Here is a 15,775-nt window from a genome sequence, read left to right as displayed (position 1 = left end):
ACGCTTTTCTAAAATTGGAAGCCGTGGGATGAATGGTCCCAAAACAGCTTCAAGCCATTGATGTACATCGGATGCGTCGGATTCTTCAACTTTATACAGTAGGGACTCTTGCGAACTCATACACCCATCTTTTGATGCACAACTGGGGAATGAAATTTTGGAACAGCGGCCAAGTGTGTGAGTGCCTGAACGCGGAGGAAACAAAGCATTCCAGCATAGAGGGTGAGAATGGCCTCATGCACAAACCTGTGCTTCCCTCTCTTTCACAGTGCTTAGCCTGTGCTTAGGAAGGGAGCAGCAGACACAGGGGACTCAACTCTCGCAAGGTGAGAAAACTCCCGACTCTGGTGGGACTCGAACCCACAACCTTTGAATGGCCTCAAACCTATGTCTAGAAGTCCAATGCGCTATCCATTGCGCCACAGAGCCCATAGGACGCTGTCAAAATGGCGAGGGAGCCGTCGTTTTGATGCAACATGCCTGAAAACGTTTACTATAAACACCAGGCACCGCTGGGATTCGAACCCAGGATCTCCTGTTTACTAGACAGGCGCTTTGACCAACTAAGCCACGGCGCCGCAGCCTGCAGAGCGAAAGGGGTCCTCGTGCTGCAGTGCTCCGTATTGCTCTTTGACAGGCTTTTGAGCAAACAGTACAAGTAACAGTCGCCGCTGGGAGTCAGACCCAGGCTTTTCTATTGACTTGAGCAGCATTAAATCCAACAAAAGCCTAACTTGAGCAACTCTCCCACAAACGGTTAACAAAATGGACAGACGCAGTGGATCCTGTAATCTAACCATAAGACTCACATAAAGCATCAGAAAAAAGAGGTAAGGCCACAGAGCAAGAAAAACAATCATTTGTCCAAAACCTAAGTGGGCTATTTATTTATATGCGACATTCCTGACAATCTTGGAGAGACCTAATAGCCACCGTTGGAATGCACATCCAGGACCTGCGGTGTACTAGGCAGCCGCTTAGACCGACTAAGACAGTCGCTTTAATAGTGGAAAAGGTGACAAAAACTGGACTCTGGCAGACGACAGCAACGTAAGGACCGCCCTTTCGCAAAAAAGCTGATTTCTCCGTGAAGGCCCTACTGATTACCTTGTGAGTTGGATCAGGTGAGTGCAATGACAGAATGCAACACTTCACATACTGGGGTCCTCCAGGACTGCTGGCTAAAAGTCCTGAACCAAACAAACACTGAGTAGTTCCTGGATCTGCACGCTTTTCTAAAATTGGAAGCCGTGGGATGAATGGTCCCAAAACAGCTTCAAGCCATTGATGTACATCGGATGCGTCGGATTCTTCAACTTTATACAGTAGGGACTCTTGCGAACTCATACACCCATCTTTTGATGCACAACTGGGGAATGAAATTTTGGAACAGCGGCCAAGTGTGTGAGTGCCTGAACGCGGAGGAAACAAAGCATTCCAGCATAGAGGGTGAGAATGGCCTCATGCACAAACCTGTGCTTCCCTCTCTTTCACAGTGCTTAGCCTGTGCTTAGGAAGGGAGCAGCAGACACAGGGGACTCAACTCTCGCAAGGTGAGAAAACTCCCGACTCTGGTGGGACTCGAACCCACAACCTTTGAATGGCCTCAAACCTATGTCTAGAAGTCCAATGCGCTATCCATTGCGCCACAGAGCCCATAGGACGCTGTCAAAATGGCGAGGGAGCCGTCGTTTTGATGCAACATGCCTGAAAACGTTTACTATAAACACCAGGCACCGCTGGGATTCGAACCCAGGATCTCCTGTTTACTAGACAGGCGCTTTGACCAACTAAGCCACGGCGCCGCAGCCTGCAGAGCGAAAGGGGTCCTCGTGCTGCAGTGCTCCGTATTGCTCTTTGACAGGCTTTTGAGCAAACAGTACAAGTAACAGTCGCCGCTGGGAGTCAGACCCAGGCTTTTCTATTGACTTGAGCAGCATTAAATCCAACAAAAGCCTAACTTGAGCAACTCTCCCACAAACGGTTAACAAAATGGACAGACGCAGTGGATCCTGTAATCTAACCATAAGACTCACATAAAGCATCAGAAAAAAGAGGTAAGGCCACAGAGCAAGAAAAACAATCATTTGTCCAAAACCTAAGTGGGCTATTTATTTATATGCGACATTCCTGACAATCTTGGAGAGACCTAATAGCCACCGTTGGAATGCACATCCAGGACCTGCGGTGTACTAGGCAGCCGCTTAGACCGACTAAGACAGTCGCTTTAATAGTGGAAAAGGTGACAAAAACTGGACTCTGGCAGACGACAGCAACGTAAGGACCGCCCTTTCGCAAAAAAGCTGATTTCTCCGTGAAGGCCCTACTGATTACCTTGTGAGTTGGATCAGGTGAGTGCAATGACAGAATGCAACACTTCACATACTGGGGTCCTCCAGGACTGCTGGCTAAAAGTCCTGAACCAAACAAACACTGAGTAGTTCCTGGATCTGCACGCTTTTCTAAAATTGGAAGCCGTGGGATGAATGGTCCCAAAACAGCTTCAAGCCATTGATGTACATCGGATGCGTCGGATTCTTCAACTTTATACAGTAGGGACTCTTGCGAACTCATACACCCATCTTTTGATGCACAACTGGGGAATGAAATTTTGGAACAGCGGCCAAGTGTGTGAGTGCCTGAACGCGGAGGAAACAAAGCATTCCAGCATAGAGGGTGAGAATGGCCTCATGCACAAACCTGTGCTTCCCTCTCTTTCACAGTGCTTAGCCTGTGCTTAGGAAGGGAGCAGCAGACACAGGGGACTCAACTCTCGCAAGGTGAGAAAACTCCCGACTCTGGTGGGACTCGAACCCACAACCTTTGAATGGCCTCAAACCTATGTCTAGAAGTCCAATGCGCTATCCATTGCGCCACAGAGCCCATAGGACGCTGTCAAAATGGCGAGGGAGCCGTCGTTTTGATGCAACATGCCTGAAAACGTTTGCTATAAACACCAGGCACCGCTGGGATTCGAACCCAGGATCTCCTGTTTACTAGACAGGCGCTTTGACCAACTAAGCCACGGCGCCGCAGCCTGCAGAGCGAAAGGGGTCCTCGTGCTGCAGTGCTCCGTATTGCTCTTTGACAGGCTTTTGAGCAAACAGTACAAGTAACAGTCGCCGCTGGGAGTCAGACCCAGGCTTTTCTATTGACTTGAGCAGCATTAAATCCAACAAAAGCCTAACTTGAGCAACTCTCCCACAAACGGTTAACAAAATGGACAGACGCAGTGGATCCTGTAATCTAACCATAAGACTCACATAAAGCATCAGAAAAAAGAGGTAAGGCCACAGAGCAAGAAAAACAATCATTTGTCCAAAACCTAAGTGGGCTATTTATTTATATGCGACATTCCTGACAATCTTGGAGAGACCTAATAGCCACCGTTGGAATGCACATCCAGGACCTGCGGTGTACTAGGCAGCCGCTTAGACCGACTAAGACAGTCGCTTTAATAGTGGAAAAGGTGACAAAAACTGGACTCTGGCAGACGACAGCAACGTAAGGACCGCCCTTTCGCAAAAAAGCTGATTTCTCCGTGAAGGCCCTACTGATTACCTTGTGAGTTGGATCAGGTGAGTGCAATGACAGAATGCAACACTTCACATACTGGGGTCCTCCAGGACTGCTGGCTAAAAGTCCTGAACCAAACAAACACTGAGTAGTTCCTGGATCTGCACGCTTTTCTAAAATTGGAAGCCGTGGGATGAATGGTCCCAAAACAGCTTCAAGCCATTGATGTACATCGGATGCGTCGGATTCTTCAACTTTATACAGTAGGGACTCTTGCGAACTCATACACCCATCTTTTGATGCACAACTGGGGAATGAAATTTTGGAACAGCGGCCAAGTGTGTGAGTGCCTGAACGCGGAGGAAACAAAGCATTCCAGCATAGAGGGTGAGAATGGCCTCATGCACAAACCTGTGCTTCCCTCTCTTTCACAGTGCTTAGCCTGTGCTTAGGAAGGGAGCAGCAGACACAGGGGACTCAACTCTCGCAAGGTGAGAAAACTCCCGACTCTGGTGGGACTCGAACCCACAACCTTTGAATGGCCTCAAACCTATGTCTAGAAGTCCAATGCGCTATCCATTGCGCCACAGAGCCCATAGGACGCTGTCAAAATGGCGAGGGAGCCGTCGTTTTGATGCAACATGCCTGAAAACGTTTACTATAAACACCAGGCACCGCTGGGATTCGAACCCAGGATCTCCTGTTTACTAGACAGGCGCTTTGACCAACTAAGCCACGGCGCCGCAGCCTGCAGAGCGAAAGGGGTCCTCGTGCTGCAGTGCTCCGTATTGCTCTTTGACAGGCTTTTGAGCAAACAGTACAAGTAACAGTCGCCGCTGGGAGTCAGACCCAGGCTTTTCTATTGACTTGAGCAGCATTAAATCCAACAAAAGCCTAACTTGAGCAACTCTCCCACAAACGGTTAACAAAATGGACAGACGCAGTGGATCCTGTAATCTAACCATAAGACTCACATAAAGCATCAGAAAAAAGAGGTAAGGCCACAGAGCAAGAAAAACAATCATTTGTCCAAAACCTAAGTGGGCTATTTATTTATATGCGACATTCCTGACAATCTTGGAGAGACCTAATAGCCACCGTTGGAATGCACATCCAGGACCTGCGGTGTACTAGGCAGCCGCTTAGACCGACTAAGACAGTCGCTTTAATAGTGGAAAAGGTGACAAAAACTGGACTCTGGCAGACGACAGCAACGTAAGGACCGCCCTTTCGCAAAAAAGCTGATTTCTCCGTGAAGGCCCTACTGATTACCTTGTGAGTTGGATCAGGTGAGTGCAATGACAGAATGCAACACTTCACATACTGGGGTCCTCCAGGACTGCTGGCTAAAAGTCCTGAACCAAACAAACACTGAGTAGTTCCTGGATCTGCACGCTTTTCTAAAATTGGAAGCCGTGGGATGAATGGTCCCAAAACAGCTTCAAGCCATTGATGTACATCGGATGCGTCGGATTCTTCAACTTTATACAGTAGGGACTCTTGCGAACTCATACACCCATCTTTTGATGCACAACTGGGGAATGAAATTTTGGAACAGCGGCCAAGTGTGTGAGTGCCTGAACGCGGAGGAAACAAAGCATTCCAGCATAGAGGGTGAGAATGGCCTCATGCACAAACCTGTGCTTCCCTCTCTTTCACAGTGCTTAGCCTGTGCTTAGGAAGGGAGCAGCAGACACAGGGGACTCAACTCTCGCAAGGTGAGAAAACTCCCGACTCTGGTGGGACTCGAACCCACAACCTTTGAATGGCCTCAAACCTATGTCTAGAAGTCCAATGCGCTATCCATTGCGCCACAGAGCCCATAGGACGCTGTCAAAATGGCGAGGGAGCCGTCGTTTTGATGCAACATGCCTGAAAACGTTTGCTATAAACACCAGGCACCGCTGGGATTCGAACCCAGGATCTCCTGTTTACTAGACAGGCGCTTTGACCAACTAAGCCACGGCGCCGCAGCCTGCAGAGCGAAAGGGGTCCTCGTGCTGCAGTGCTCCGTATTGCTCTTTGACAGGCTTTTGAGCAAACAGTACAAGTAACAGTCGCCGCTGGGAGTCAGACCCAGGCTTTTCTATTGACTTGAGCAGCATTAAATCCAACAAAAGCCTAACTTGAGCAACTCTCCCACAAACGGTTAACAAAATGGACAGACGCAGTGGATCCTGTAATCTAACCATAAGACTCACATAAAGCATCAGAAAAAAGAGGTAAGGCCACAGAGCAAGAAAAACAATCATTTGTCCAAAACCTAAGTGGGCTATTTATTTATATGCGACATTCCTGACAATCTTGGAGAGACCTAATAGCCACCGTTGGAATGCACATCCAGGACCTGCGGTGTACTAGGCAGCCGCTTAGACCGACTAAGACAGTCGCTTTAATAGTGGAAAAGGTGACAAAAACTGGACTCTGGCAGACGACAGCAACGTAAGGACCGCCCTTTCGCAAAAAAGCTGATTTCTCCGTGAAGGCCCTACTGATTACCTTGTGAGTTGGATCAGGTGAGTGCAATGACAGAATGCAACACTTCACATACTGGGGTCCTCCAGGACTGCTGGCTAAAAGTCCTGAACCAAACAAACACTGAGTAGTTCCTGGATCTGCACGCTTTTCTAAAATTGGAAGCCGTGGGATGAATGGTCCCAAAACAGCTTCAAGCCATTGATGTACATCGGATGCGTCGGATTCTTCAACTTTATACAGTAGGGACTCTTGCGAACTCATACACCCATCTTTTGATGCACAACTGGGGAATGAAATTTTGGAACAGCGGCCAAGTGTGTGAGTGCCTGAACGCGGAGGAAACAAAGCATTCCAGCATAGAGGGTGAGAATGGCCTCATGCACAAACCTGTGCTTCCCTCTCTTTCACAGTGCTTAGCCTGTGCTTAGGAAGGGAGCAGCAGACACAGGGGACTCAACTCTCGCAAGGTGAGAAAACTCCCGACTCTGGTGGGACTCGAACCCACAACCTTTGAATGGCCTCAAACCTATGTCTAGAAGTCCAATGCGCTATCCATTGCGCCACAGAGCCCATAGGACGCTGTCAAAATGGCGAGGGAGCCGTCGTTTTGATGCAACATGCCTGAAAACGTTTGCTATAAACACCAGGCACCGCTGGGATTCGAACCCAGGATCTCCTGTTTACTAGACAGGCGCTTTGACCAACTAAGCCACGGCGCCGCAGCCTGCAGAGCGAAAGGGGTCCTCGTGCTGCAGTGCTCCGTATTGCTCTTTGACAGGCTTTTGAGCAAACAGTACAAGTAACAGTCGCCGCTGGGAGTCAGACCCAGGCTTTTCTATTGACTTGAGCAGCATTAAATCCAACAAAAGCCTAACTTGAGCAACTCTCCCACAAACGGTTAACAAAATGGACAGACGCAGTGGATCCTGTAATCTAACCATAAGACTCACATAAAGCATCAGAAAAAAGAGGTAAGGCCACAGAGCAAGAAAAACAATCATTTGTCCAAAACCTAAGTGGGCTATTTATTTATATGCGACATTCCTGACAATCTTGGAGAGACCTAATAGCCACCGTTGGAATGCACATCCAGGACCTGCGGTGTACTAGGCAGCCGCTTAGACCGACTAAGACAGTCGCTTTAATAGTGGAAAAGGTGACAAAAACTGGACTCTGGCAGACGACAGCAACGTAAGGACCGCCCTTTCGCAAAAAAGCTGATTTCTCCGTGAAGGCCCTACTGATTACCTTGTGAGTTGGATCAGGTGAGTGCAATGACAGAATGCAACACTTCACATACTGGGGTCCTCCAGGACTGCTGGCTAAAAGTCCTGAACCAAACAAACACTGAGTAGTTCCTGGATCTGCACGCTTTTCTAAAATTGGAAGCCGTGGGATGAATGGTCCCAAAACAGCTTCAAGCCATTGATGTACATCGGATGCGTCGGATTCTTCAACTTTATACAGTAGGGACTCTTGCGAACTCATACACCCATCTTTTGATGCACAACTGGGGAATGAAATTTTGGAACAGCGGCCAAGTGTGTGAGTGCCTGAACGCGGAGGAAACAAAGCATTCCAGCATAGAGGGTGAGAATGGCCTCATGCACAAACCTGTGCTTCCCTCTCTTTCACAGTGCTTAGCCTGTGCTTAGGAAGGGAGCAGCAGACACAGGGGACTCAACTCTCGCAAGGTGAGAAAACTCCCGACTCTGGTGGGACTCGAACCCACAACCTTTGAATGGCCTCAAACCTATGTCTAGAAGTCCAATGCGCTATCCATTGCGCCACAGAGCCCATAGGACGCTGTCAAAATGGCGAGGGAGCCGTCGTTTTGATGCAACATGCCTGAAAACGTTTACTATAAACACCAGGCACCGCTGGGATTCGAACCCAGGATCTCCTGTTTACTAGACAGGCGCTTTGACCAACTAAGCCACGGCGCCGCAGCCTGCAGAGCGAAAGGGGTCCTCGTGCTGCAGTGCTCCGTATTGCTCTTTGACAGGCTTTTGAGCAAACAGTACAAGTAACAGTCGCCGCTGGGAGTCAGACCCAGGCTTTTCTATTGACTTGAGCAGCATTAAATCCAACAAAAGCCTAACTTGAGCAACTCTCCCACAAACGGTTAACAAAATGGACAGACGCAGTGGATCCTGTAATCTAACCATAAGACTCACATAAAGCATCAGAAAAAAGAGGTAAGGCCACAGAGCAAGAAAAACAATCATTTGTCCAAAACCTAAGTGGGCTATTTATTTATATGCGACATTCCTGACAATCTTGGAGAGACCTAATAGCCACCGTTGGAATGCACATCCAGGACCTGCGGTGTACTAGGCAGCCGCTTAGACCGACTAAGACAGTCGCTTTAATAGTGGAAAAGGTGACAAAAACTGGACTCTGGCAGACGACAGCAACGTAAGGACCGCCCTTTCGCAAAAAAGCTGATTTCTCCGTGAAGGCCCTACTGATTACCTTGTGAGTTGGATCAGGTGAGTGCAATGACAGAATGCAACACTTCACATACTGGGGTCCTCCAGGACTGCTGGCTAAAAGTCCTGAACCAAACAAACACTGAGTAGTTCCTGGATCTGCACGCTTTTCTAAAATTGGAAGCCGTGGGATGAATGGTCCCAAAACAGCTTCAAGCCATTGATGTACATCGGATGCGTCGGATTCTTCAACTTTATACAGTAGGGACTCTTGCGAACTCATACACCCATCTTTTGATGCACAACTGGGGAATGAAATTTTGGAACAGCGGCCAAGTGTGTGAGTGCCTGAACGCGGAGGAAACAAAGCATTCCAGCATAGAGGGTGAGAATGGCCTCATGCACAAACCTGTGCTTCCCTCTCTTTCACAGTGCTTAGCCTGTGCTTAGGAAGGGAGCAGCAGACACAGGGGACTCAACTCTCGCAAGGTGAGAAAACTCCCGACTCTGGTGGGACTCGAACCCACAACCTTTGAATGGCCTCAAACCTATGTCTAGAAGTCCAATGCGCTATCCATTGCGCCACAGAGCCCATAGGACGCTGTCAAAATGGCGAGGGAGCCGTCGTTTTGATGCAACATGCCTGAAAACGTTTACTATAAACACCAGGCACCGCTGGGATTCGAACCCAGGATCTCCTGTTTACTAGACAGGCGCTTTGACCAACTAAGCCACGGCGCCGCAGCCTGCAGAGCGAAAGGGGTCCTCGTGCTGCAGTGCTCCGTATTGCTCTTTGACAGGCTTTTGAGCAAACAGTACAAGTAACAGTCGCCGCTGGGAGTCAGACCCAGGCTTTTCTATTGACTTGAGCAGCATTAAATCCAACAAAAGCCTAACTTGAGCAACTCTCCCACAAACGGTTAACAAAATGGACAGACGCAGTGGATCCTGTAATCTAACCATAAGACTCACATAAAGCATCAGAAAAAAGAGGTAAGGCCACAGAGCAAGAAAAACAATCATTTGTCCAAAACCTAAGTGGGCTATTTATTTATATGCGACATTCCTGACAATCTTGGAGAGACCTAATAGCCACCGTTGGAATGCACATCCAGGACCTGCGGTGTACTAGGCAGCCGCTTAGACCGACTAAGACAGTCGCTTTAATAGTGGAAAAGGTGACAAAAACTGGACTCTGGCAGACGACAGCAACGTAAGGACCGCCCTTTCGCAAAAAAGCTGATTTCTCCGTGAAGGCCCTACTGATTACCTTGTGAGTTGGATCAGGTGAGTGCAATGACAGAATGCAACACTTCACATACTGGGGTCCTCCAGGACTGCTGGCTAAAAGTCCTGAACCAAACAAACACTGAGTAGTTCCTGGATCTGCACGCTTTTCTAAAATTGGAAGCCGTGGGATGAATGGTCCCAAAACAGCTTCAAGCCATTGATGTACATCGGATGCGTCGGATTCTTCAACTTTATACAGTAGGGACTCTTGCGAACTCATACACCCATCTTTTGATGCACAACTGGGGAATGAAATTTTGGAACAGCGGCCAAGTGTGTGAGTGCCTGAACGCGGAGGAAACAAAGCATTCCAGCATAGAGGGTGAGAATGGCCTCATGCACAAACCTGTGCTTCCCTCTCTTTCACAGTGCTTAGCCTGTGCTTAGGAAGGGAGCAGCAGACACAGGGGACTCAACTCTCGCAAGGTGAGAAAACTCCCGACTCTGGTGGGACTCGAACCCACAACCTTTGAATGGCCTCAAACCTATGTCTAGAAGTCCAATGCGCTATCCATTGCGCCACAGAGCCCATAGGACGCTGTCAAAATGGCGAGGGAGCCGTCGTTTTGATGCAACATGCCTGAAAACGTTTGCTATAAACACCAGGCACCGCTGGGATTCGAACCCAGGATCTCCTGTTTACTAGACAGGCGCTTTGACCAACTAAGCCACGGCGCCGCAGCCTGCAGAGCGAAAGGGGTCCTCGTGCTGCAGTGCTCCGTATTGCTCTTTGACAGGCTTTTGAGCAAACAGTACAAGTAACAGTCGCCGCTGGGAGTCAGACCCAGGCTTTTCTATTGACTTGAGCAGCATTAAATCCAACAAAAGCCTAACTTGAGCAACTCTCCCACAAACGGTTAACAAAATGGACAGACGCAGTGGATCCTGTAATCTAACCATAAGACTCACATAAAGCATCAGAAAAAAGAGGTAAGGCCACAGAGCAAGAAAAACAATCATTTGTCCAAAACCTAAGTGGGCTATTTATTTATATGCGACATTCCTGACAATCTTGGAGAGACCTAATAGCCACCGTTGGAATGCACATCCAGGACCTGCGGTGTACTAGGCAGCCGCTTAGACCGACTAAGACAGTCGCTTTAATAGTGGAAAAGGTGACAAAAACTGGACTCTGGCAGACGACAGCAACGTAAGGACCGCCCTTTCGCAAAAAAGCTGATTTCTCCGTGAAGGCCCTACTGATTACCTTGTGAGTTGGATCAGGTGAGTGCAATGACAGAATGCAACACTTCACATACTGGGGTCCTCCAGGACTGCTGGCTAAAAGTCCTGAACCAAACAAACACTGAGTAGTTCCTGGATCTGCACGCTTTTCTAAAATTGGAAGCCGTGGGATGAATGGTCCCAAAACAGCTTCAAGCCATTGATGTACATCGGATGCGTCGGATTCTTCAACTTTATACAGTAGGGACTCTTGCGAACTCATACACCCATCTTTTGATGCACAACTGGGGAATGAAATTTTGGAACAGCGGCCAAGTGTGTGAGTGCCTGAACGCGGAGGAAACAAAGCATTCCAGCATAGAGGGTGAGAATGGCCTCATGCACAAACCTGTGCTTCCCTCTCTTTCACAGTGCTTAGCCTGTGCTTAGGAAGGGAGCAGCAGACACAGGGGACTCAACTCTCGCAAGGTGAGAAAACTCCCGACTCTGGTGGGACTCGAACCCACAACCTTTGAATGGCCTCAAACCTATGTCTAGAAGTCCAATGCGCTATCCATTGCGCCACAGAGCCCATAGGACGCTGTCAAAATGGCGAGGGAGCCGTCGTTTTGATGCAACATGCCTGAAAACGTTTACTATAAACACCAGGCACCGCTGGGATTCGAACCCAGGATCTCCTGTTTACTAGACAGGCGCTTTGACCAACTAAGCCACGGCGCCGCAGCCTGCAGAGCGAAAGGGGTCCTCGTGCTGCAGTGCTCCGTATTGCTCTTTGACAGGCTTTTGAGCAAACAGTACAAGTAACAGTCGCCGCTGGGAGTCAGACCCAGGCTTTTCTATTGACTTGAGCAGCATTAAATCCAACAAAAGCCTAACTTGAGCAACTCTCCCACAAACGGTTAACAAAATGGACAGACGCAGTGGATCCTGTAATCTAACCATAAGACTCACATAAAGCATCAGAAAAAAGAGGTAAGGCCACAGAGCAAGAAAAACAATCATTTGTCCAAAACCTAAGTGGGCTATTTATTTATATGCGACATTCCTGACAATCTTGGAGAGACCTAATAGCCACCGTTGGAATGCACATCCAGGACCTGCGGTGTACTAGGCAGCCGCTTAGACCGACTAAGACAGTCGCTTTAATAGTGGAAAAGGTGACAAAAACTGGACTCTGGCAGACGACAGCAACGTAAGGACCGCCCTTTCGCAAAAAAGCTGATTTCTCCGTGAAGGCCCTACTGATTACCTTGTGAGTTGGATCAGGTGAGTGCAATGACAGAATGCAACACTTCACATACTGGGGTCCTCCAGGACTGCTGGCTAAAAGTCCTGAACCAAACAAACACTGAGTAGTTCCTGGATCTGCACGCTTTTCTAAAATTGGAAGCCGTGGGATGAATGGTCCCAAAACAGCTTCAAGCCATTGATGTACATCGGATGCGTCGGATTCTTCAACTTTATACAGTAGGGACTCTTGCGAACTCATACACCCATCTTTTGATGCACAACTGGGGAATGAAATTTTGGAACAGCGGCCAAGTGTGTGAGTGCCTGAACGCGGAGGAAACAAAGCATTCCAGCATAGAGGGTGAGAATGGCCTCATGCACAAACCTGTGCTTCCCTCTCTTTCACAGTGCTTAGCCTGTGCTTAGGAAGGGAGCAGCAGACACAGGGGACTCAACTCTCGCAAGGTGAGAAAACTCCCGACTCTGGTGGGACTCGAACCCACAACCTTTGAATGGCCTCAAACCTATGTCTAGAAGTCCAATGCGCTATCCATTGCGCCACAGAGCCCATAGGACGCTGTCAAAATGGCGAGGGAGCCGTCGTTTTGATGCAACATGCCTGAAAACGTTTACTATAAACACCAGGCACCGCTGGGATTCGAACCCAGGATCTCCTGTTTACTAGACAGGCGCTTTGACCAACTAAGCCACGGCGCCGCAGCCTGCAGAGCGAAAGGGGTCCTCGTGCTGCAGTGCTCCGTATTGCTCTTTGACAGGCTTTTGAGCAAACAGTACAAGTAACAGTCGCCGCTGGGAGTCAGACCCAGGCTTTTCTATTGACTTGAGCAGCATTAAATCCAACAAAAGCCTAACTTGAGCAACTCTCCCACAAACGGTTAACAAAATGGACAGACGCAGTGGATCCTGTAATCTAACCATAAGACTCACATAAAGCATCAGAAAAAAGAGGTAAGGCCACAGAGCAAGAAAAACAATCATTTGTCCAAAACCTAAGTGGGCTATTTATTTATATGCGACATTCCTGACAATCTTGGAGAGACCTAATAGCCACCGTTGGAATGCACATCCAGGACCTGCGGTGTACTAGGCAGCCGCTTAGACCGACTAAGACAGTCGCTTTAATAGTGGAAAAGGTGACAAAAACTGGACTCTGGCAGACGACAGCAACGTAAGGACCGCCCTTTCGCAAAAAAGCTGATTTCTCCGTGAAGGCCCTACTGATTACCTTGTGAGTTGGATCAGGTGAGTGCAATGACAGAATGCAACACTTCACATACTGGGGTCCTCCAGGACTGCTGGCTAAAAGTCCTGAACCAAACAAACACTGAGTAGTTCCTGGATCTGCACGCTTTTCTAAAATTGGAAGCCGTGGGATGAATGGTCCCAAAACAGCTTCAAGCCATTGATGTACATCGGATGCGTCGGATTCTTCAACTTTATACAGTAGGGACTCTTGCGAACTCATACACCCATCTTTTGATGCACAACTGGGGAATGAAATTTTGGAACAGCGGCCAAGTGTGTGAGTGCCTGAACGCGGAGGAAACAAAGCATTCCAGCATAGAGGGTGAGAATGGCCTCATGCACAAACCTGTGCTTCCCTCTCTTTCACAGTGCTTAGCCTGTGCTTAGGAAGGGAGCAGCAGACACAGGGGACTCAACTCTCGCAAGGTGAGAAAACTCCCGACTCTGGTGGGACTCGAACCCACAACCTTTGAATGGCCTCAAACCTATGTCTAGAAGTCCAATGCGCTATCCATTGCGCCACAGAGCCCATAGGACGCTGTCAAAATGGCGAGGGAGCCGTCGTTTTGATGCAACATGCCTGAAAACGTTTACTATAAACACCAGGCACCGCTGGGATTCGAACCCAGGATCTCCTGTTTACTAGACAGGCGCTTTGACCAACTAAGCCACGGCGCCGCAGCCTGCAGAGCGAAAGGGGTCCTCGTGCTGCAGTGCTCCGTATTGCTCTTTGACAGGCTTTTGAGCAAACAGTACAAGTAACAGTCGCCGCTGGGAGTCAGACCCAGGCTTTTCTATTGACTTGAGCAGCATTAAATCCAACAAAAGCCTAACTTGAGCAACTCTCCCACAAACGGTTAACAAAATGGACAGACGCAGTGGATCCTGTAATCTAACCATAAGACTCACATAAAGCATCAGAAAAAAGAGGTAAGGCCACAGAGCAAGAAAAACAATCATTTGTCCAAAACCTAAGTGGGCTATTTATTTATATGCGACATTCCTGACAATCTTGGAGAGACCTAATAGCCACCGTTGGAATGCACATCCAGGACCTGCGGTGTACTAGGCAGCCGCTTAGACCGACTAAGACAGTCGCTTTAATAGTGGAAAAGGTGACAAAACTGGACTCTGGCAGACGACAGCAACGTAAGGACCGCCCTTTCGCAAAAAAGCTGATTTCTCCGTGAAGGCCCTACTGATTACCTTGTGAGTTGGATCAGGTGAGTGCAATGACAGAATGCAACACTTCACATACTGGGGTCCTCCAGGACTGCTGGCTAAAAGTCCTGAACCAAACAAACACTGAGTAGTTCCTGGATCTGCACGCTTTTCTAAAATTGGAAGCCGTGGGATGAATGGTCCCAAAACAGCTTCAAGCCATTGATGTACATCGGATGCGTCGGATTCTTCAACTTTATACAGTAGGGACTCTTGCGAACTCATACACCCATCTTTTGATGCACAACTGGGGAATGAAATTTTGGAACAGCGGCCAAGTGTGTGAGTGCCTGAACGCGGAGGAAACAAAGCATTCCAGCATAGAGGGTGAGAATGGCCTCATGCACAAACCTGTGCTTCCCTCTCTTTCACAGTGCTTAGCCTGTGCTTAGGAAGGGAGCAGCAGACACAGGGGACTCAACTCTCGCAAGGTGAGAAAACTCCCGACTCTGGTGGGACTCGAACCCACAACCTTTGAATGGCCTCAAACCTATGTCTAGAAGTCCAATGCGCTATCCATTGCGCCACAGAGCCCATAGGACGCTGTCAAAATGGCGAGGGAGCCGTCGTTTTGATGCAACATGCCTGAAAACGTTTACTATAAACACCAGGCACCGCTGGGATTCGAACCCAGGATCTCCTGTTTACTAGACAGGCGCTTTGACCAACTAAGCCACGGCGCCGCAGCCTGCAGAGCGAAAGGGGTCCTCGTGCTGCAGTGCTCCGTATTGCTCTTTGACAGGCTTTTGAGCAAACAGTACAAGTAACAGTCGCCGCTGGGAGTCAGACCCAGGCTTTTCTATTGACTTGAGCAGCATTAAATCCAACAAAAGCCTAACTTGAGCAACTCTCCCACAAACGGTTAACAAAATGGACAGACGCAGTGGATCCTGTAATCTAACCATAAGACTCACATAAAGCATCAGAAAAAAGAGGTAAGGCCACAGAGCAAGAAAAACAATCATTTGTCCAAAACCTAAGTGGGCTATTTATTTATATGCGACATTCCTGACAATCTTGGAGAGACCTAATAGCCACCGTTGGAATGCACATCCAGGACCTGCGGTGTACTAGGCAGCCGCTTAGACCGACTAAGACAGTCGCTTTAATAGTGGAAAAGGTGACAAAAACTGGACTCTGGCAGACGACAGCAACGT

General features: G+C 48.6%; 26 non-coding genes across 26 annotated transcripts; all 26 read right to left on the bottom strand.

Annotated features, from left to right (window-relative positions):
- Nucleotides 1-339: 339 nt before the first annotated feature.
- On the bottom strand, nt 340-429 carry trnar-ucu. The gene is given in 2 exon segments: nt 340-375; nt 393-429. It is a non-coding gene; the product is annotated as a tRNA-Arg (tRNA).
- A 75-nt stretch (nt 430-504) lies between these two features.
- Nucleotides 505-578, bottom strand: trnat-agu. Its single transcript has one exon. It is a non-coding gene; the product is annotated as a tRNA-Thr (tRNA).
- Nucleotides 579-1,566: 988 nt separating this feature from the next.
- trnar-ucu lies at nt 1,567-1,656 on the bottom strand. The gene is given in 2 exon segments: nt 1,567-1,602; nt 1,620-1,656. It is a non-coding gene; the product is annotated as a tRNA-Arg (tRNA).
- A 75-nt stretch (nt 1,657-1,731) lies between these two features.
- trnat-agu lies at nt 1,732-1,805 on the bottom strand. The gene has a single exon. It is a non-coding gene; the product is annotated as a tRNA-Thr (tRNA).
- Nucleotides 1,806-2,793: 988 nt separating this feature from the next.
- trnar-ucu lies at nt 2,794-2,883 on the bottom strand. The gene is given in 2 exon segments: nt 2,794-2,829; nt 2,847-2,883. It is a non-coding gene; the product is annotated as a tRNA-Arg (tRNA).
- A 75-nt stretch (nt 2,884-2,958) lies between these two features.
- Nucleotides 2,959-3,032, bottom strand: trnat-agu. Its single transcript has one exon. It is a non-coding gene; the product is annotated as a tRNA-Thr (tRNA).
- Nucleotides 3,033-4,020: 988 nt separating this feature from the next.
- On the bottom strand, nt 4,021-4,110 carry trnar-ucu. The gene is given in 2 exon segments: nt 4,021-4,056; nt 4,074-4,110. It is a non-coding gene; the product is annotated as a tRNA-Arg (tRNA).
- Nucleotides 4,111-4,185: 75 nt separating this feature from the next.
- Nucleotides 4,186-4,259, bottom strand: trnat-agu. Its single transcript has one exon. It is a non-coding gene; the product is annotated as a tRNA-Thr (tRNA).
- Nucleotides 4,260-5,247: 988 nt separating this feature from the next.
- trnar-ucu lies at nt 5,248-5,337 on the bottom strand. Its single transcript is given in 2 exon segments — nt 5,248-5,283; nt 5,301-5,337. It is a non-coding gene; the product is annotated as a tRNA-Arg (tRNA).
- Nucleotides 5,338-5,412: 75 nt separating this feature from the next.
- Nucleotides 5,413-5,486, bottom strand: trnat-agu. Its single transcript has one exon. It is a non-coding gene; the product is annotated as a tRNA-Thr (tRNA).
- Nucleotides 5,487-6,474: 988 nt separating this feature from the next.
- Nucleotides 6,475-6,564, bottom strand: trnar-ucu. Its single transcript is given in 2 exon segments — nt 6,475-6,510; nt 6,528-6,564. It is a non-coding gene; the product is annotated as a tRNA-Arg (tRNA).
- A 75-nt stretch (nt 6,565-6,639) lies between these two features.
- trnat-agu lies at nt 6,640-6,713 on the bottom strand. Its single transcript has one exon. It is a non-coding gene; the product is annotated as a tRNA-Thr (tRNA).
- Nucleotides 6,714-7,701: 988 nt separating this feature from the next.
- trnar-ucu lies at nt 7,702-7,791 on the bottom strand. The gene is given in 2 exon segments: nt 7,702-7,737; nt 7,755-7,791. It is a non-coding gene; the product is annotated as a tRNA-Arg (tRNA).
- Nucleotides 7,792-7,866: 75 nt separating this feature from the next.
- Nucleotides 7,867-7,940, bottom strand: trnat-agu. Its single transcript has one exon. It is a non-coding gene; the product is annotated as a tRNA-Thr (tRNA).
- A 988-nt stretch (nt 7,941-8,928) lies between these two features.
- Nucleotides 8,929-9,018, bottom strand: trnar-ucu. Its single transcript is given in 2 exon segments — nt 8,929-8,964; nt 8,982-9,018. It is a non-coding gene; the product is annotated as a tRNA-Arg (tRNA).
- A 75-nt stretch (nt 9,019-9,093) lies between these two features.
- On the bottom strand, nt 9,094-9,167 carry trnat-agu. Its single transcript has one exon. It is a non-coding gene; the product is annotated as a tRNA-Thr (tRNA).
- Nucleotides 9,168-10,155: 988 nt separating this feature from the next.
- Nucleotides 10,156-10,245, bottom strand: trnar-ucu. Its single transcript is given in 2 exon segments — nt 10,156-10,191; nt 10,209-10,245. It is a non-coding gene; the product is annotated as a tRNA-Arg (tRNA).
- A 75-nt stretch (nt 10,246-10,320) lies between these two features.
- Nucleotides 10,321-10,394, bottom strand: trnat-agu. Its single transcript has one exon. It is a non-coding gene; the product is annotated as a tRNA-Thr (tRNA).
- A 988-nt stretch (nt 10,395-11,382) lies between these two features.
- On the bottom strand, nt 11,383-11,472 carry trnar-ucu. The gene is given in 2 exon segments: nt 11,383-11,418; nt 11,436-11,472. It is a non-coding gene; the product is annotated as a tRNA-Arg (tRNA).
- A 75-nt stretch (nt 11,473-11,547) lies between these two features.
- On the bottom strand, nt 11,548-11,621 carry trnat-agu. Its single transcript has one exon. It is a non-coding gene; the product is annotated as a tRNA-Thr (tRNA).
- A 988-nt stretch (nt 11,622-12,609) lies between these two features.
- trnar-ucu lies at nt 12,610-12,699 on the bottom strand. Its single transcript is given in 2 exon segments — nt 12,610-12,645; nt 12,663-12,699. It is a non-coding gene; the product is annotated as a tRNA-Arg (tRNA).
- Nucleotides 12,700-12,774: 75 nt separating this feature from the next.
- On the bottom strand, nt 12,775-12,848 carry trnat-agu. Its single transcript has one exon. It is a non-coding gene; the product is annotated as a tRNA-Thr (tRNA).
- A 988-nt stretch (nt 12,849-13,836) lies between these two features.
- Nucleotides 13,837-13,926, bottom strand: trnar-ucu. Its single transcript is given in 2 exon segments — nt 13,837-13,872; nt 13,890-13,926. It is a non-coding gene; the product is annotated as a tRNA-Arg (tRNA).
- A 75-nt stretch (nt 13,927-14,001) lies between these two features.
- trnat-agu lies at nt 14,002-14,075 on the bottom strand. Its single transcript has one exon. It is a non-coding gene; the product is annotated as a tRNA-Thr (tRNA).
- A 987-nt stretch (nt 14,076-15,062) lies between these two features.
- trnar-ucu lies at nt 15,063-15,152 on the bottom strand. The gene is given in 2 exon segments: nt 15,063-15,098; nt 15,116-15,152. It is a non-coding gene; the product is annotated as a tRNA-Arg (tRNA).
- Nucleotides 15,153-15,227: 75 nt separating this feature from the next.
- trnat-agu lies at nt 15,228-15,301 on the bottom strand. The gene has a single exon. It is a non-coding gene; the product is annotated as a tRNA-Thr (tRNA).
- Between the last annotated feature and the right edge of the window lie 474 nt (nt 15,302-15,775).

The sequence above is a fragment of the Colossoma macropomum genome, unplaced genomic scaffold (genome assembly GCF_904425465.1).
Source record: "Colossoma macropomum unplaced genomic scaffold, Colossoma_macropomum, whole genome shotgun sequence".
Taxonomy (NCBI): Eukaryota; Metazoa; Chordata; class Actinopteri; order Characiformes; family Serrasalmidae; genus Colossoma; species Colossoma macropomum.
Note: the sequence above shows the minus strand (reverse complement) of the source record. Positions and strands in the feature narration are given on the sequence as shown.